Source organism: Corapipo altera, unplaced genomic scaffold, assembly GCF_003945725.1.
Source record: "Corapipo altera isolate COAL_440 unplaced genomic scaffold, ASM394572v1 22b, whole genome shotgun sequence".
In the NCBI taxonomy this organism is placed as follows: domain Eukaryota; kingdom Metazoa; phylum Chordata; class Aves; order Passeriformes; family Pipridae; genus Corapipo; species Corapipo altera.
The window spans coordinates 27,866,516-27,879,022 of NW_020884876.1; the positions used below are offsets into that span (position 1 = coordinate 27,866,516).

Genomic DNA, 12,507 nt, shown 5'->3' on the forward strand with positions numbered 1-12,507 from the left:
CCTCTTCTCCAGGCTGAACAGCCCCAGCTCCCTCAGCCTCTCCTCATAGGACTTGTGCTCCAGTCCCTTCACCAGCCTTGTTGCTCTTCTCTGGACCCGCTCCAGCACCTCAATATCCTTCCTGAGCTGAGAGGCCCAGGACTGGACACAGTACTTGAGGTGTGGCCTCACCACTGCCAAGTACAGGGAAAGAATCACTTCCCTCGTCCTGCTGGCCGCACTATTCCTGATGTAAGCCCAGATGCCATTGGCCTTCTTGGCCACCTGGGCACACTGGTGGCTCATGTTCAGCCGTCTGTCGACCAGCACCTTCAGGTCCTTTTCTACCAGGCAGCTTTCCAGCCAATCTGCCCCCAGCCTGCCTGGGGTCATTGTGGCCAAAATGTGGGACCTGGTACTTGGTCTTGTTGAACCTATACAAGTGCCCTTGGCCCATTGATCCAGCCTGTCCAGGTCCCTCTGCAGAGCCTTTCTGCCCTCCAGCAGATGGACACTCCAACCCAAGTTAGTGTTGTCCACAAATTTGCTAATGGTAGACTCAATCCCTTCATCCAGATCATCAATGAAGATATTAAACAGAACTGGGCCCAACACTGATCCCTGGGGGACGCCACTGGTGACCCGCCACCAACTGGATGCAGCCCCGTTCACCAGCTCTGGGCTGCAGCTCTCCAGCCAGTTCCTAACCCAGCACAGAGTGCCCCTGTCCAAGCCGTAGGCTGCAGCTTTTTCAGGAGTATGCTGTGGGAAATGGTGTCAAAGGCTTTGCTGAAGTCTGGGTAGACACATCCACTGCTTTCCCCTCATTCACCAGGCGGGTCACCTGATCATAAAAGGAAATCAGGTTGCTCAGGTGGGACCTGGCCTTCCTAAATCCATGCTGGCTGGGTCTGATCTCCTGGTTGTCCTTTATGTGCCATGTGATTACACTCTAGATGATCTGCCCCACAACCTTGCTGAGCACAGAGGTCAGGTTGACAGGTCTGTAGATCCTCCTTCCAGCCCTTCTTGTGGATGGGCATCCCATTGGCCAACGCCTAGTCATCTGAGACCTCCCCAGTTATCCAGGACTAGTGATTAATGATGGAGAACAGCTTAGCAAGTTCTTCTGCCAGCTCCCTTATCATTCTAGGATGAATCCCATCATGTCCCATAGACTTGTGAGCATTAAGCGGCTCAGAAGGTCACTAACTACTTCCTCCTGGATTACAGGGGGTCCATTCTGCCCCCATCCCTTTCTACTAGTTCAGGAGGCCAGTTGTCCTGAGGATAACCGATCTTAATGTTGAAGACTGAGGAAAAGAAGGGGTTAAGTATCTCAGCCTTTTCTCGTCTTTGGTGACTACATTCCCCCTCACATCCAATAAAGAATGGAGGTTTTCCTTGTCCCTCCTTTTGCTATTAATGTATTTATAGAAACACTTTTTGTTGTCCTTAACAGAAGTGGCCAGATTAAGTTCTAACTGAGCTTTCACCTCTCACCTTCTTTCTGCATGACCTACTGATATCCTTAAACATTTCCTGAGTTGCCTGCCCCTTTTCCCAAAGGTGGTATGCACTCATTTTTTCCCCTGAGTTCCTGCAAAATCTCCTTGTTCAGCCAGGCCAGTCATCTTCCCCAGTGCCTTATCTTTTGGCACACAGAGACAGCCTGCTCCTGTGCCTTCAAGATTCCTTTCTTGAAGTATGTCCATCCTTCTTGGACTCCTTTGTTTTTAAGGGCTGCTTCCCAAGGGACTTTCTGAGTCAGGGTCCTGAATAGGCCAAAATCTGCCCTCCAGAAGTCCAGGGTAAAGGTTTTGTTGATACCCCTCCTTACTTCACTGACTACTGAAAACTCCACCATCTACTGGTGGTTGTGTCCAAGATGGCCTCTGACCACCACATCTCCCACTAGCCCTTCTCCGTTTGTAAACAGGCAGTCTAGTGGACATCAGCCCTGGTAGGCTCACTTACCAGCTGTAACAGAAAGTTATCTTCCACACACTCCAGGAACCTCCTAGACTGCCTCCTCTACACTGTGTTGAGTTTCCAGCGTACATCCCAAAGGTTAAAGTCTCCCATAAGAGCAAGGGCTGTCAATTGTGAAACATCAGCCAGCCACTTATAGAATAATTCATCCATCTCTTCTTCCTGGTCGGGGCATCTGTAACAGACTCCAAAGAAACTCTTTTAAGAGCCGACTTTTCAGTGTAACAGGCACCTTCACCCCATCTTCCTCCAGGCAGCATTGCCTGAGATGCAGCTGAGGCTCTATCTTCTCCCTTTTCTAGTTTCTTTCAGCACCTCTCACTTCAGACTTCCCTGATCCTGTTTTGATCTAACAGGAACATGACATGGTGAATAGAGCAGCACCATGCAGAATTGTACAACTTCAATTTTAGCCATGTACCAACTTGTTTTTATTTCATTTAAGAGGCCTCACTGGAGGCATGATAGTTTCATTACCATTGTAGTACTTTACAAACGATACATCAACGAAAGGATTAACTACATAAACATCCTGTTAAACTTGCTGTCATTATTTCATTGTGATCTGATGATAACTGCATAACTTTTTGCTAATACTAATTATCAGTCTTGACAGATTTGGCACATATAACGATTTCTACAGTACCTTCCCAGCATAGGCATTTTTCTGCTTCTTGATCACCACTGCCTTTGTGTTACTGGAAGAGCCTCCTGCTTTCTCCAGAGAATTTCATAACTCTTTCATCCAATCTCACAGCTGCTCAGCATCCACCTAATTGACGTGGCCACCTCTGGAAAGGAAATGTAAGGATGAGTTGATAAAATATTCTTCTGGACATGGTATTTCTCGGTAATGTCATACATGAAAAGACTGCAGGTAACATGACCCTCAGGAAGAATTGAAAAGAAGAATTAAAGTCAAAGAAGCGTTGAAAGCATCTCTTTTTTTCCATTGTGGAGAAAAAAATACAGCCACTCGTCTGGTTTATTAGTTGTCTCATTAAAAGGTTTACTACACTCAAGACTGAATATGCAGAACTGTTTTTTGGTTTATAAAACGTAATTATTCTAAAGCATTTTTGTTTAAAAGAGGTAACTCGGCACCCTTAACAACCACGGTGTCAGCAAACTGATAATTTTAACTTTACAAATACTGCTACAAAAATGTCTTCCAAAAAACTTTTGCTTTCAAGGTAGGAGAAGTATGTACACAGGCAACTTAGCCTGGGGTTTAGATTTGTTTTCCAAAACTATGGGTTTTTGGACGCTTACACTGAGAGGTAAATTTCATTATTAACTGAGGTTAAAAAAGGCTCTGCTAAACCTTCAGTGGTTGAGGGAAAAGGGTATTTGGTAGATTTTAGAGAAAAGTATAAAAGCAGAACTTCTGAGTGTGAGCATCCTAGCTAGTTCATATCCTTCAGATTTTATAGAAAGCAAAGTATTCCCAAAAAGAGACCAATAGTTTCCATGAGTTTCTGGAATCTATGAGTTTGCTAAGCAGATTTATTTTGTACCATTTAAAGAATGAAGTTAAGTTTGATTAAGAGCAAAGAAGTATCCATACATATATTTCTGATGTTAACTATATCAAACACTGGTTAAACCTTTAAAGTATTACTACTGTAGTAAAAGCCACATTTCTTAAAACATGCTAGCATACATTAGCTAACAGATTTACACGACACTTCAAACTCTCAGGGTTCTTGCTTAGTACAAAGAGCAAGGAAATTCTGTTAACAAAGCTAGTGTTGTTTCTGTTTGTAAGGTCTAGCATGAAATGGTATTACGTTCAGAAAATTATATTCACCTACTGCTTTGCACTCACCCATAGCTCAAAACATGAATACAAAGCAGCATGACTCAGCTAAATATAACGGGTCTGTGATGATTCCACTGGGCTGTGAAGAACTGTTGAAATTTGATTAACCTGTGAAAAGGGAAAAGACAATGAGTTATGGAGATAGCACTTCTCTCATAGTAAAGTGTCTACCACATTATGATCTTAAAATAGCGCTACTATTTGGGAGAGACATTTCACAGAAGAATTGACACCTTACATGCCCTTCAAAAACCATAGCTAGCCAGCTGACAGATATCCTCCCTTAGCAAATGGGCTGCTGAGACAGTTCACATCCCAGGGTTAGTGCAATGTTCTTGCTCTCCAGCAGCAAAATCCTATTCAGCCTCACTTTAAAACCTGCTGGCAAATGAAGGATAAATCACTCTAAGTTTAACACATCTAAAAATGTATTAACATGCTAGAAATTATTTAAATGGACTTATTTTTGCAGCCATACTTGATTGTATGAGTACTCTTCCCCTTTGACCTGCCTGCTTAAGAACTCTCTTAAGCTGTCTTCTAAAATATATTCACAGATATTTTCTATACTTAATCTCTTGCTTGTTTTCACATTTCCTACCCTGGTTAAAAATTTAAAACATTTATTTCTGCTTCCTAGTTACAACTTAGAAAGTCAGCAATGCTATGAAAAAAAACCACCAGTATGATATTGCAGAGATGTATTAATATTACTCAACATTCAAAGGTTTGCTAAACCCAAGAACTCAGCAAAGACTTCTTCAATGTATTACACAGAACTAACCAAGAGCTCCCTGCTTTCCAGGGAAGCGCAGATTTTATGGGAAATTTACTGTATTAGACTAGACTATTCAAAACAAACAAACAAAACAATAGAATTTCATTTCAGCTTGGCTCATACAGAAATTAGTGTATTTCATTTTGCTGAACTGACTGATATGACTCACTTCCTGGCAGTTAACAAAATAGAAAACTACTTTTCCCTTTCCTCCAGAAGGAAGGTATTGACTCCTGTTCTCATTCAGGGTTGATATTACAACTATCTCTCTGGTTGAACTGCTTTGGAGTCATAGAAAAGAAGGTGATTCACTAGAAAATTATTTTGGTAAGGGAAGAATATCTGTAAGATTTCTTTTTTTCAAAAGGATGCTTTTTCCCTCAGCCACCCCTGCAAAGCACTGAAAACGGGAAAATCTGGATAAGTTACGAAGTGCCTTGGGAGAAGTCATGTGCATTTTACAAAGTTTGAAGCATGAAAATATCTCGTTGACATTGAAAATACCTCTACATTGGTAAATTCTTGGCTTTTAAGAACTTTGATTCCCAGGAAAAGTCTTTGAAACAAGAGCATTTCATATCAGCAAAGCTCTTCATGCAAATACCAGAATTCCTTGTTCATGAGCAATTCCAAATCCTACTTAGCTCTCATAATAGTCCCCTTCCATCTGAGAGATTTCTGTAGCATGTATCAGATGAGTGTAATTATTACTCTCCTAGAAATTCTTCTATTAACAGTATCTGCTTATACTTCAAGGTAAAGAACACTTCTTCACCCAGGTCACTACTCAATGATACAACTGCAATTTTCTGAGATATACTGGTCTATAAATCAAAGAAACCTTTTAAAGATATTTCTCAACTACATCCTGATTGTGCAAACACAAATCCATGGGGAATCAGATGGATACAAAACATCTTCCTGGCAGAGAAGCCTTGCCCTCCTAAATTCATCTTTCCAAGGTCGCCCGTTCCATGGAAAGCACCATGAAGAAAACAAAACCAAATCACACCACAGAGCAAAAGCAGCTAGGTATCTTGAATTTCTTTGGAAATGCTGTTCATTAAAATGATTTCAAACCAAAGAAATTTGTGACTCTACTGATGTTTAATATTTCTTCAAAGTACACTCCTGTGTGTTTACCCATAAGGAGATGATGGATTCACCATTCCAACTCGGCAAAGAACTTTTTCTGTAATCAAAAGGTAAACCCATGAAAGTTTTTTGCAGTCCTTTTTTTCTGATATAAATCTGAAAACACCAAAACAACCACATCCCTATTGCACTGATGACCCTTAAGACTGAGCTGTCGCTCGAATACCAGTAAGTAAAACCTGTCAAAATGTGCTATGACCACTAAACTAAAACTAATGACTTCACCAGCAGCCCCTGGCCTCTAACAAGCAGAAAATAACATTGATCTTAATCAGATCAGACACCAGATTCACTCAACTCTATCTCAAAGTCTATTTGATTTCATGCTTCATTATAAAATCAATTAATTGCTTCATTGCCTAGTCATTTTATATGTTTCTTATGAGACATATTGTGTTGATATTCGAAAGATAGCAGGCACAGATGTTTTATATTAGCCACACACAGTAAGAGTGGAAAACAACATTATTTTTAAAAGATGCAGCATATATAAACCAATGCCATGAACGAGTTCACCAGACCATGCAAAGCAGTGAGATCAATTGTACCGGCCAGGGGGTCTTTCCTGAGTGCCTAAAAGCCCTGCTTTCACAGGGGCTTCACAAACTGTGACAAGGAGGCAAGCGCCATTCCCAAATCCATCCTCAGCAGCACCTTTTGCCAGTGTACAAGTACTTCCTAGCAGGAGAGCTCAATCTCCTCAGAGCTGAAAGCTGAAACATTTTCAGTGCAGTGAGGCATTTTAGAAGCTGAAACTACACATGAAACACCAAGGTAATCAGCACAGACATGCTGGACATGTGGAAAATTTAAGTCAAAATGAGGGTCTTTTGTGGCTTTGCAATAATAATTTTATTTTCCACACAACTTGTAAATTTGAGAGGATGTTTATGGAAAATGGGATCGTGCGCTCAAGCATGAGTTTCCAAATGAAGTCGATTTTTAAGGAAGTTATTTATAGTTTATTCTATCAAGCTTTTCAATTACATCTAGATTTTGTAGAGCATTTAACCATGATGCATTTCAGTTCATGATGCAGTTTCATGAATATATAACTAGAAACATTCCTTTCAGACAAATGGGATTCCAACATTAGCAATAAGAGAAGGAATTTGTTAAGATTCAACCCTACAAAAAGTATGTGTATATCTTTTCTACTGCAGATAGTATTTGCAATAGATGTGGGCTGGAAAACTGTTTTTTCTGGTTTTTATATTAACTTTTGTCCCAGTTGCCATGCACATATTCCAAAGACTACTTTGCCTTAGCTTTCCTGAAGAAGTGCTCCTATAACAAATGCTTGATTTTTTACCTTGGATTTAATTATGTACGGTTTTATCCATTATTCCTTATGCTTATTCACTGATAATCTGTCATGTTCTCTTCTTCTGTGATTTACAAAATATTCTTTGGAAGTGACATAATGACATTAACCCTGCCCTACTTTTGAGGTGTCAATAATTTATAGAAGCCTGTCTTGCAGCACTTCTGAAACCATTCCTTATTTGTGTCAAAGCTGTACAAGTTGCAGTCAGAGCTGTTTCACCCAACACTATCCTGCTTTTGACACTGACCACCACTAATTCTTTCAAAGGACATTCACCAGGACTTAGAAAAGGCAGATACGCAATAGCTTGCTGCCCATAGAATGATTTTTTTGCCCTATTAATTAGGAGTAGATTTAGGTCTTCTCCCACATTGTTATTTCATTTAATCAATATGATGGCAGCTTTTGAGGTTGAATAATCTGTAAAAGCATATACTATTTTCTGGAGTCCCAAAGCCCTGAGTGTGTAGCAGGTCATGTCCAACCACCCTGGGACATCTGCAAAGGCAGCCCACTGCCTTTTTCAGGCAGGACATCCACTGCCAGTCAGTCTGATCAGCACCACGGATCTAGCTTCAGTTTGGCGAGAACCCTGCTGGCAATGCAGGGGAATGACTGGAACTACAAGTGAATGACTGGCTTTCGATAAGCTGAGTAATAGTTACCCAGAAGCCAAGTATGTGGGGGAAATATTAATCTCAAAACAGCTTATAGTATCTTATATTTTAGGTGTTCATCTGTCTTTTACACAGAAGCAGCCAAAGTCAGCGGCACTTCACATTCTCTCTGATGGGTCCATGTCTGTTGGTCAGAGTCTCATTTCTATCCATTCCTGGAAAGTGATCCTGACATAAATGTTATAGTGCTTGAAGCTTCTTCGAGCTACTGCTCTGTCTTCCTGTCCCAGCACAAAGCCCCAACAGCTGCATTTAGCTGCACTGCTTAACTGTTGAGAAATTGCCTTAATCAAACCTGTCTGACTAATGAAAACCCCAAATGTGTAAGTTGAGGTCACATGTGGAGGACCATGTCTTGTGGCAGATATGCCCCTCTCAATGGGATGAGCACACTGCAATACTCGATTGCTGCTAGCCTGCCTTCAGAGGACACCTTGAATCAGCTCTCATACAGCTGCTGTTCTGACTCTCCAAGGGCCTGATATATTTGGCATGTTGACTAGAGCCTTACTTACCATGTAGGAGTGGTATGTCAGGAGTGGGAGGCAGAAGAACTTCCATGACACGAGTGTTGGAAATGTCAGCTGGGAAACACTGGAAAACAGGGTCTGAAGAAATTAGTCTCAATCTGAACACTTGAGGCTAGTTAAACCAATTCCTTAGCTTCTGGAAGACGAAAACAATTATTCTTCTGGAATGAGGATAAGTAAACACTTGGACTCACCAAATTACTGATAGTTTCCATTGACTTGGGAGGGATTTGTTAATTTTTTGAATTTAAACTACATGCTACTTGAAGACATTTTTATTTGAATATCAATTTCCGTTATTTCTCTGAGGCATAGAGGACTAATACAGCTCGATTACTTATTCAGCAGTCTTTACTCTCTTTGCTTGACAGATATTTATCTCTAGGAATTAATACTTCTTCTGGTGAATCAATTTACAGCAGCACTTTCATAAACTTTCATAAGTTAGGCTGATTATATCCAGTTCTCATAAGCTGAGAATCACATTTCCTCATGTATGTCATCCATAATAACACAAAACTTTGTTTCCAGGGTTCTGCCTTCACTATTTCAGAATCAAAGAGTGATTCAGGACTCTCTAAATAACCCTCCCATCCTGTGACTAGGAAGAGAGTCACCAACTTCAAACTGAGAGAAGAGACTGCTTTCAGGACAGTGCCCCAGTCAGGAAGAGGAGAAAAAATAGCTGCAGTGAGAAAATGTCAGTGGTTTTAACATCCACGATCTGTCTTCTCTATCAGTTTATTAAAAATTAACATCACCATTTGGCACTGCAGGGATGTGCTGTAGGAATAAGTGGGTTTAAGTCTAACATAATCATGAACAGGGTAGGTTGTTTTCACATTTCTGTTGTATAGTGTTCAGAAGTCTTTTGCTTAGTGCAAAGAACTCATATCAAGTGCTATAGAAACTTAGACTGTGCAATACCTTCCTGGAATAGGTCATAAATTTGTATAATTTACATAAGTATTACAACTTTGCCCAGATGATAGTACAAGTCCAGAGTTTAAGGTTCTTGCTTCTGATGAGTGTACCTTCACCAGCTCCAGTACATTTTTTTACTGTAAAGGTGGTAAAATAGAGAAAAATGTTACCCAGAGAGGTTGTGGAGATATTAAAAACTCAACTGGACATTGTCCTGAGCAACTGGCTCTTGCTGCCCCTGCTTACGCAAGGGGGACTTGACTAGATCTCAAGAGGTTCCTTCCAACCTAAACTACTCTTAAGACCATAATCTGCACCAGCAACACAAAAGAGTTATTTTATTACTGACTGCTACATTCTTACACATGTAGCATCATTTTTTGGATCGTCTGTAGTTTTAATTGGGCTACAAGTAACTGCAAATAGATCCTATCGATTACCCTCTAGTTGGGTATAATGTGAAGAAATGAGGTCAAAGATAGCTTCAGCAATGGAACAAACACGTCATCGGCTTTAGTGGTCAGCTAAAGTGTGTGCAATCAAAGTCATACAAAGGGCAAATCCTCTTTCCAGCAACTTGCTGTACTAAAAGAGATAACCCTTGCCTTGACTGTGGTTACTTTCAGAATTCCTAAGTTCTCTGCTTAGGAGTAAAAGGGTCTAGGTAAAACAAACCTAGTGAGAAAGGTTGGGTTTTGGCTAAACTTTGAGGATGCAGCTAAAACTTTTTACTTTTATTTTTCCCCTGAAGAATGCAAATGCATTTTTGAGCCACTGAGTAACTAAATCAACAATGTACTTCTGCAAGTAACAAAATTCTACCTTGCTTTCAAACATGCACATAAAGGTACTCCTAGATAAACTCTTACTGTACTTTCTTTCCAGAGCACTGTGCTGTGTCTCATGCAGGGTCCTCAAGGCCCTTACTACTTCTGCTTTCTATCAGAATGTAACTGATCCATCTCAGGTTGGAAATAGAAATGTGATTCTTCAGCTTCTCCTGGGGATAGAAACCTCCACAGACAACTCAGAAAAGAGAGGTCCTTACCTCACTAGCTAGAGTTCATAATCTGTGACTCTAGTAATTTCCTTTCTCATCAGAACAATCCTCAATCATGGTAAGAGATCAGTGGTACAAGGCATAGGCAGACAACACTGTTCCTCTTGTTTTTACAGCAACTTCCTGGAATGAATTTATATCTTTAATTTCAGTTACTTTAACTCAACAGCCATCAAAAATGTGCAAAATATTATATATCAAGAACACAAAGATACCTTTATTTCTTTAATACTGTGCTAAACAAGTCAGAAGAATTCTCCAATAATTTTGCTGCTTCTTTAGAGGAAAAACAGAAGTGTATTACTGAAAGCCTGTATAAAAGCAGAGTTTGGCTAAAAGAAAACTAAAAGAGACTTAGTAAGTTTACTGACATCTTAATGAAAGTGGAAATTTCCAAGCAGAAAGTGCTCAGTAGGAAGCATTTTTGTATGGACAAAGAGACATATATAGTGCAGTGAACCACATTCTGTAATGTTTCCTGCACGTATCCTGCAGTGATGAGCAGACAGGGTTCATAGCTTCAGGACACTACACTTTTCACACTCAGCACAGAAGAAAGTGTTGCAGCATCATCTCATGTTGGGGAATACAGAAAACAAGGGAAGTGGATAAGGGGAAAATCTCATCTGAAAAGAGACAGCAGTACCTGAGCAAGTGCTCTCTGTCTCTCTCTCGGGCATACACCAAGCCTGCAAGCCTGCTTGCACACAGGCCAGGATTGTTTTTCAATTGTCTCAGCTCTCACTTAGCTTCGACTGTAGACTGTGACTCTCTGACTCCAGCCACTGACTGTGACTCTCACAACTCCATGAGGTGGGGTCTTCTGCCCTGCCGTTTGCTTCATGATGGGAAAGAAGGAGCTCTTGCTATTTGTAGTTCAGCTGGGACACTGAGATGGATGTGAGGCAAGGTTGGCTTGGGTGACTTCTAACAAACTCAGGAGACTACTTGGATAAGCAAAAACTCCCTGATCACTCATTTAGACAGCTCAGAAGACTGGTAAAGAGGTGAGAAAGCTGCCTGTAGGCAAGCTGTCGGACTGACAGCATGACATTTAGGGTTGGACCAGTACCTCTGCTTTAGCTATGAAACAGCCTGGTTCAGACCTACATCTGACATTCAACCCCACCCTAACAACACCTACGCTCCACAGGCCACTCCTCCTCTCTTCCTGCTGCTCTGTGAATCAGTGGAAACAAAGGGAGTACTGTCTGGATGGGAGAGTCACGACTTCCAGAAAAGCTGAGCAACAGAAAAGAATACAGATACATTATTTTGTCTCCATTTATCTCTTCTCAGTTTCTTACTGCAGTTCTGAATAAGTGCAGTGATTATTTAACATATAGTGGGCACAGGGGAGTCTCTATAGCTTGTGGGCTGCTGTATATTCACAATTTTGATGATTAGTATAAAATTGTATGTCAAACCTTGTACCATGTAGTAAGACATTGCTACATAGGTCAGAACACCACAGGAATTTGCAGGTAAGAAATAATCTTAGTTATTGAAACAGTAAAATAAAAAACCATAATGAAGACAAGGACAACTTACACAGGTATTTGGAAAAGAATATCTATTTTTGCCAAGAAAAATACACTTACCAATAGAGGCAATGTTGCAAAAGCCTTAAGATTACAGTAAATATTTTGGATAAGGATCAAAATACTTGTAGTTGAAGCAATTTATGTTTTCCTGCAATTTTATGAGGGTAGACAGAACGGTCCAAAATATGTTCAAATAAACTATTTTACATCACCATCCAAGTATTTTTCCTTCCTGCAGTAGAAAATGATGAAAATATCAAAGTTTACAACACTACAGAGCTTGGTCTTTTCAGATGATGCACTTGCAAATTTTTCATTTGTTTTGTTTTTTATTCTGTTAACTAAGGACTTTCAAACACCACTTGCACCCAAACCCAGAACCATTTCTGGTGAAATGCAAGTCATGCAAAACCTGTGCAGCAAGCACGAAAAGTGAACTGCTCTGCAAATACCACTACAGTTTGTCACCAAGAATTTCTGTATTTTAAAACTAACAATGAAAAAAAGTGCTATAAATTTAAGGACAAAATATGTGTAATAACCCTTTACAATCCTCACAGTCAGTATTTGCTGGATACACAAAGTCAGTTATATGGCAGCATCTGTCAAAAACAGGAGGCTCTTCTAATTATCACTTCTTAAACATCTGCAGTTTATGGAAAAAAAAGGAGAAAAATAAATAATTGAAGAACACTGGTCATTTGAAAGTCTTAATATTT

At 40.3% G+C, this 12,507-nt stretch overlaps 1 long non-coding RNA gene across 1 annotated transcript; it reads right to left on the reverse strand.

Annotated features, from left to right (window-relative positions):
* Positions 1–2,333: 2,333 nt before the first annotated feature.
* Positions 2,334–12,110, reverse strand: LOC113943824. Its single transcript, XR_003526463.1, has 4 exons — positions 11,846–12,110; positions 10,233–10,367; positions 3,800–3,901; positions 2,334–2,762 (listed from the first exon to the last, which is right to left on the reverse strand). It is a non-coding gene; the product is annotated as an uncharacterized LOC113943824 (long non-coding RNA).
* Positions 12,111–12,507: the final 397 nt, after the last annotated feature.